The sequence below is a fragment of the Oxyura jamaicensis genome, chromosome 4 (genome assembly GCF_011077185.1).
Source record: "Oxyura jamaicensis isolate SHBP4307 breed ruddy duck chromosome 4, BPBGC_Ojam_1.0, whole genome shotgun sequence".
NCBI classification, from domain to species: domain Eukaryota; kingdom Metazoa; phylum Chordata; class Aves; order Anseriformes; family Anatidae; genus Oxyura; species Oxyura jamaicensis.
The window spans coordinates 32,973,974-32,982,063 of NC_048896.1; positions in this window are offsets into that span (position 1 = coordinate 32,973,974).

Consider the following 8,090-nt stretch of genomic DNA (forward strand, 5'->3'; position numbering starts at 1 on the left):
GTGTGTGTGTGTGTGTGTGTGTGTGTGTGTGTGTGTGTGTGTGTGTGAATGGCTTTCATGTCACTTAGAAAGTCCATATTTTGGGCTGAAAGTAGAAAGCAGAAGAAGTCGTTGTTCCATGGTGGTCAAAACTCTTTTTTGTTGTTGTTATTGTTTAAAATCTGAAGGGAGACAACTCAGAATCAGGCTGTGGTTGGTCTTTGCATAAAAGAGAGACAAGGGCAACTTTTCTGCATTTGAGTAACCTACAGGGGCATGTGTCTTCAAGTGAAATATATGTCTGCAAACATTACTCTTCCCCTCACTATCTTCTCTGAATGAAGGAGGATTAATTATTCATGCCTGTGAAATGCCACAAGAACACACCATTTTTAACCAGTGCCATCCCTGATTTACCAATATGAAACCAAAGATCCAGACACAACAGAACCTGCACTCTTGTCCTTCTTGCCTAATATTTGGTCTAGGTTTCTAAACTAGACACTGTGTTCCATCTTGAGAAGCAAGTGACATTTTATCTGTGTGGGTCCAGTGCTTTCTGAAGTCTAGAGGAGGAAAAAAAAAGTTTATCTACAAATAAATTTATTTACATTTACCAACTTTGGAGTGGGAAGGTTGTCTCATCCTCTAACAGATATTATTAACAAAGCAGATTTAACCTGAGGCAACAAATACAATGTTATGACAAATGCTTAAAATTTAACATTGTCCTTGATTTTTTTTATTTGCCCAGCTTTCACCAAGGCCACTTAAAGTTCTGTCTGGGTACTAAAAGCAAGGAATATGGAAGGGGAAAAGGAGAAGAAATCTCAGCTTGTATCTTTAAAGCTCTGGAATGGTGTAAATTATTACAGTGGTTTCACATTTTCATGGGATCAAGGCAACAACAGTAAGCTCATAAAACAGATACCACTAATTATGCAGAGGAGAAGTCATAAAGTCACTGGTGGAAGCATGTTTTATATTCATGAACACATCATTAAAATTTTAAGACGCACTATCAAATTCTACATTTTAATACTATACCCAACAGCATTAAACCCTCCCAACAAGAAAATCAGATTGTTTAATGATCATGTTTGTCACACAGGTTTTATATGTCTGCTGTTGAAGCAGATGTGGACTTTTCTGTTGCTGGACAGCTTTTATCACTGGATAATTAAAAATAATTTTATCCAAACTGCTTTATAGAAAAATAAATACCACAAAAAGAGAAGAAAATCACCAAAAATTTAGGAATGTTTACTTGCAGAAATATTTAAATTTACCCAATCACATAAAAATGTTTTTATAGCGTTGTCAATCTGTTTTTATTTCTCTTGTATTTTCTTTTTAATTAAAAAGTCATTTTAAAGTAAAAGGATAGAGATTCAGGCAGACTACAACCCAGCATGCAAATGTTAGTTATTATAAAGGAATCTTTAAATTAAAAGTGGTTTTAACCTAGCCATTTAGATCAGAGAAAATCTAATAGGAGATATTTCAAGCTCAGCTGCTCAGCTGAGTCTCTTGGAAGACCGAAGTGTGTCCTGAGTGTCTTTCATTACAGTCATGAAGCGACTGAGACCACTGTGAAAAGGCGCATATGGATTTTAGGGAGCCAAATGGTTTTATATAAGAAGAGGTGCAGCAGATGGTAGATAGATTCTTTTCAAGATACAGACAGCACAGGCAACCCTTTCAAAGTTAATTCTTGTAACCTACAGCAAAGACTCCTGTTTGGGGGTTTGGACTAACAGATGCAAATAGCTGTGCAGTTGCACATTTGCACATTATGTCCCTCCCATATCACAAGTGTGGACAACTCCATCTTACTGCTCTGTTCCCCTTCCCTTCAGAGCAAACTGTATTGCTTCTAAGGTTTGGGACTGCTAGAAATCCATCCCCTCTATAAAGGGTGAGTGCAGCCAAGCAAATGAAGTCATTCTTATTTACCAGTGTCAGTAACTAAAATCTCCAATTATTAATGCTGCACTTCAAATATATATTTTTACCATATAACATCTGATTTCTGTGAAAATTTTATGAAAATAATTAAAGTGGTCTATCTCAAATAAATTATTATATGATGCACATGTATCAGCTAATACCATAGTTAAACATCTATCTGAAAAAAGTCAAGTGAGAGTTTCAAATTTTAACATAAAGTTGTTGCCATGAATTCCATTAGAACTCAGTGAAGACTTCTGCCTAAAATAAAATAATAAAAAAATCAATGGCTCAGTATGGCCTGATATTAGTTTTTTTTCTAAACCTTTCTTTCTCCAGAGCCAATATTTGGCCTACACTATCTGCCAGCATCTTTTTAATGAGAAGCACACATCTAAAACCTCTCACAGCTCTCAAAATTTAGGAGTAAATATTTTTAAATTAAAACCGTATGCTAAGCAGTGCAGATTTGCTGGTGCAGATGTTATTTTTGGCTCATTTTCTTTAACTGGTTCGTAACCAATATACTTTAGTCTACATTTCCACATTTATAATTACTCTGAATTCCACAGATACAGCAAAAGATGTTAATAGCACTAATATCTCAAGTTATTTTAGGAAGTTTTCTACTTAGCAGCAAAATCAACAATAAAATTATATGAATAAGATGTATCCCCAGGACACTATAAAAGGTGAAAGTGAGGGAAAAAAATAAAAATAAATAAATAAAAAAAATAAAGATAAATAAACAGTTTTTTTTTTTTTTTGGTTAAATTCTAAGCTCCACTTCCTTCAGAAGGCACATGCAGTTCTTTGGCAACTAATTCCTGATCACACTATATAGTTCTACATACACAGTACAGTCATCCCCACCCCCAACCCCCCATTTTTTTTTAATTCATAGTGCTTCACATTCATTCCAATTCTTTGGGATTCATAACGATGTCTATTTTGGCTGTTTACATGTGTGTCTGTTGTTCTGTTGTTCATGGTATCAATCTCCTCTAGAAGAAACTGAAGTCTCTGATGAAAGTCACAGTTTTCCACACTTAACTCTCAATTAATTCTTAGGCAAAATTAATTCTCTGGTTATGGTGGCCCCTGTAGTAAGCATTATTATGTTGGCCAATGGTTTATTAAAGAATGTATCATGCAATTTTTCCATAAACTGATCCAATTAGCTTTCTTCCTCCAAATGCTGCTTATCCTTGGGATCTTGCAACCCCATTATCTTTGAAGAACACAGCTGTTCTAGCTGTCCTTTTTGGTCATAAATGGAAAAATGCCAACACAATTATGGGATTTCAAAAATTAGGATCAACTCAGGTTCCAAATAGAAAGTATGGTAATATAAGGTGTAAAGCACAGAAATGCTGTCAAAGTCATTTTTAACAGTCTATTAAGACATTTTCTTTAAACACCAAAATTGCCATTTCTTCCTTAGTTTTAATGTGAACAAATTTTCTAAGTATTTCAGCCCAAAATTTAGTTAGACAATTGTAAGACTAAACAATTGTGACATTGGGCAAAAAGGTTTTTATTTTTATTTTTTTTTTTAAGCAAGGAAAAAATGTGAAATTTGAGAATAATAAGTCCCACAGACATGAAGAAAAAAAAATAAACTAAAATCAATTAATGATAGATGAGTTTATACAGGGAGTGTAAACATAGGTATAAAAAGCTTCTGGATCAAATCCATTAAACATCTACTGATTTGGTCTAAATCTTAAGATAGTAGGCCCACAGCTGCTAGAGAAGTGATCAAGACTGTAAACAAATGCACCTTTTGCAGCATCAGGTCATTTGGCAGCACTGCATAGGGATTGCAGAACTCCCAGTCTTATTTTGTGAAATGTTTTTGTTTGAATTCTTTCTTGTTCTGTTTCAGCAATTACTTTTTAGACCTATTTAAGGTACTTTTCTATTCTTGATGCTGCAAGTGGCACTTTGTAACTTTTCAAAATTACTTTTATTCCTAGCAAGCTATAAAGTAGAAAAACTAAGTTGTCTGGGCTTGTATCTTTTGTTGAAATTTTTGGTTTTTTGTTTGTTTGTTTGTTTGTTTGTTTTTCCCCCAAATTGTGGATGTTTTGCAGTCTTTTTTTTTTTTTTTTAATTTTTTCATTTTTATTGCCCTCTAGAACAAAACAGAAACATGCAAGTGATAGAAAATGTCAACATTTTCACTGAATTATTAAACAAGTCCTAATATTTTAGTGAGAAAAGATTCAGGAAAAATAATAATAATAAAAAATCTTTGGAATGACATGTTCACAGACATTCCTTCCACAGCCAGACGGATAGATATTTAAAACATATAAAATAATTCCCTTTACCAAAGCTAATATAGTTTTCCTGCTATGAAGACTGGCTAATCAGTCAGCAATTAAATTTAGGCATAATTTATCAGATTAACTTCATTAAATAGTTTTTTGATTGTATATCACACAAAACCAAACTCTATGTTTGGGATTAATTGCTACCTTCATCAGTTTCAGCACAGGTCAAGGATTAAGTGGGTTTGGAGTATTATCTGACCCTTCATAGAATCCTGCACCCACCAAAATCTTTAGCTGTCAAATTCACAGTTACAGGTTTAACAGAAGATTGCCACAAATTATGTTTTGATGCATATCCATGCATCATTTACCTAGTCATGAAAAAGAGCTTAACAGAATAGCTGTTTTGAAAAGAAATGTGAGAATCATATTAGTAGGCAAACGTTTCCATATTTTTATGTCTTTTTGTTACAGAGTGGGAACTAAGGCTGAAAAATCAACCAAATTAAAAATAAAAAGATGGAGCAAGATTAATTTTGTGTTTAAAGGGAGAAAAGGCTTGAAGTTAATATGCATAGCTGAAAATTTCATATAAAAACTCTTTTTCTGTGGAAAAAATGGTTTATGATTTCAACTTTTCATGAAAATGCCCCTGAACAAAATATTTTCAGCCAAAAACTTGTCTGGTTTTGGTTACTGGGGAGGGAGGAGGTTGAGGAAGAATTAAAATTTTACAATACGGTTCTAGAAGGGCTCTTCTGCACTTGGTTATGTATATTTAAGACATATCTCCCTCCTGGCATGATTTGCAACATAATAATGGAGCAATGTTGAGAAACCCACGCTATTTCTCTCTACTTAAATTCCCAGAATTGTCAATCTGGCATCTCTCACAGTATAACATTTACATAATTTTTAAATTACAGACAATTATGCAAAACCCGTCTCCTTCAAAGGACCAATTTTCTTCCCCACCCTTCCCCTGAAGTCAACAGCAAAGTGTCCTTTCTCAGTAGTGGAAACAAAGTCAAAGTGTCTGGTGGTTATACTTATGGAAGAGCACTGTATGCTTAATATTGTTGTATATTTGCTTATGTCCAATACTATTGTATTTGAGAAAGTATGTCAGTAATGACAATGATATGAACAGTAGCTATGAATTTTTTGATGGTAAGCACTGTTCAGGGAGAGTGTATATGGTGAATATTAAGAAAGAAGTAAGCTAAGAAATAGGTAGACAATACTGGATTGAGTTTGTAAAACTGAAATACACAGTGAACTGAGATGATAAAGACGTTTACTGGGAAAATTACCTTTGGGTTTTAATATGTATATATATATATATATATATAATTTACCTTAGGCTGATTTACCTTACACTATACATATAGTATATATATATACATATATATATACACACTATATGTGTATACACTATATGTATATATATTGTTTTCCTAAATTAGTGTAAATTATAATTGTCAGCCAAGGAAACATAATTTCCCTAGTGCCTCCTTTCTATTGCCATCAACCCTTCAGCTATATGAGAATTACATTCTTTACAACTGTTAGCGTGAAACAACACAGGATTCCTCTTATCTGTCACTGGTACTGTGAATTTTTTAACTAAATCGTAGACAGATGGATACACAGATGCAAATATGAATGACTTACTACTCATTTTGTTGTAGACAGCAATGTAAGCATGTGCATGTATGTGTATATAATACATAATGTTTATGTGTAGGTTCACATACACACACATGTATTGTGACTGGTGTTTGGCATGTAACTATGAGACAAACAACTGAGAGAGACGATTTGATTGCTTTTTCTATATTTCATATAACGATTCACAAAAGTATTTAGTTATAAAAAGCTGACTCCAAATGCTTTTTCTTATACTAAAACAGCTGTTCATATGAAAAAGAAAAACAAACAATCCCAACAACTTTTCTTTGATTTTACTGCAGGATACATGCTCAGTTGCTCTTCTTGTGATGAAAAAATAATGCCCACAGTGCAGCGTAGCAGTGGACCTTGCCCCTTTTTGTAGTTAACCAGTGAAAAAGGCTGCATCTGCTTATTCTCAGACATTAATGCAGCTAAAGGAATAAGACATCAGAGGCCTGCGAATGAGAAGGTCTTTTTAAATTTACAAAGCGTTCGCTCCTGAATCCACCTCAGCCAGTTTGGGGAAAGCGCTTTTGGCACCAAGTCACCCTTCAGGGAAAGACTGATAATGATCACTAAAGACATACTACGGGCTCCTGCCTCACTCACTTCAAAGGCCTTCTCTCTTAATCAACATTAAATCATCATTTTGCCTGGGATATAGGGACAGCTGTACACAATCTATTTGTTTTAAAACAGATTAGGAATGGTTTTTCTGCCAGAGTATAAGCTGCACGATAAATGTACTTTAAAGACACAACTAGGAAAAACATCGCTCCTTTGGTTAGCTAGATCCCGATACTAGCTGAGAACATACAGCATCTTACCAGGATTGGATCCTTATTCAGTTGTTTAGCAACCTCCAAGAGCATTCAGGAAATACAGAGATACAGCCATTTAAAAAAAAAAAAAATCAAGAAAAAAAAAAAAAGTAACGGTAATAGTAAGTAACATAAGATCTTCCAGATCTTCCACTTTCTGGTTCTTTTTATTTTATTTTACTTTTACTATTATTGTTAACCTTAGAATCACCTTATTTCATCTACTGACATTCTCACTACTGCTAGGGTGACAACAAAGGCCTTTTATTACCCAATTAAAAGCTGATAGATAGTTGTTAAATAATTAAGTAAAGGCCCCTAAATACTAGGTAAAACACCTCTTCTAGACCCATACTAGAGATTTTTATACAGCTGCTAAATGTCTCTTTAAAGGCTGGTTTTCTTATGCAATGTGAATGTACTGACATGCAAAATTTAAAAGACTAGTCTAGAAAAAAGGCGCATTTCCAGAATAGGACAGAATGTTTTGGAAAGTAGTGGCTCCAGCAAAAGATTTGGGAGTCAAAAAAAGTACCCAAATCAATGACATTCTTGTAAATCTTTTTGGTGAAACAAGTTACTCAGTTTTTCTATCTGTAGACAGAATATTGATACTGGAATACTGTAACAAGTCCTGTTTATTTTTAGAGAGCTATTGAAAAATGAAAATGGGCAAATAAATATACTACAAAAAAAATATCTTATAAAGAGAAACATAGAATATTTTATCTGTTATTCTTCAAAAAGAAAAAAAAAAAAAAGATTGACAAGTAACCTGTTTATATGTATGAGAGAAAACAGTGCTTATAATCCTTCACATATTAGAGAAATGCAATTCCAATTTTAGAAAATGGAAGCTAAAATGAGACAAATATTAATAAAAAACAAGTTCCAACTTCTAATAACAAGAGAAACCACCAGAAAAATCTATAAAATGAATTGGTCCTTTCTGTTCTTGCTGCCTCCCTTCCCATATTTTAGCCTAAACCAGCCATCCTTCTGGTGGACATATATCAACCAACCTCCAGCTGCTTTAATTCAAATGGAAGTCCATTCACAAGGAGATGGCTGAAATGCTGTGCCTTCTGAAATAGTGGTCTAACTAGTCTGGTGATCCAAGAGCCCATCTTGAGCTCAAGTTTTCCTATCACATTATTGGTTGAAATACTAGTGCTACTGCATGCCTAACATCTTCATGCAGCTACCTTAACTGTGAGCATAAGTCACAGATGTGCAAATTAGTTGACATGTTTATTGGTATGACCAGTGACATCTGCAGTATACACAGCAGGGATTGTATGTCTACACAGAGCGAACATCATACACGTCTAGTAAGATGGTATCTTCTTTTCTAAAAGGAAAACAAGAACACAACTACTATTGCTAG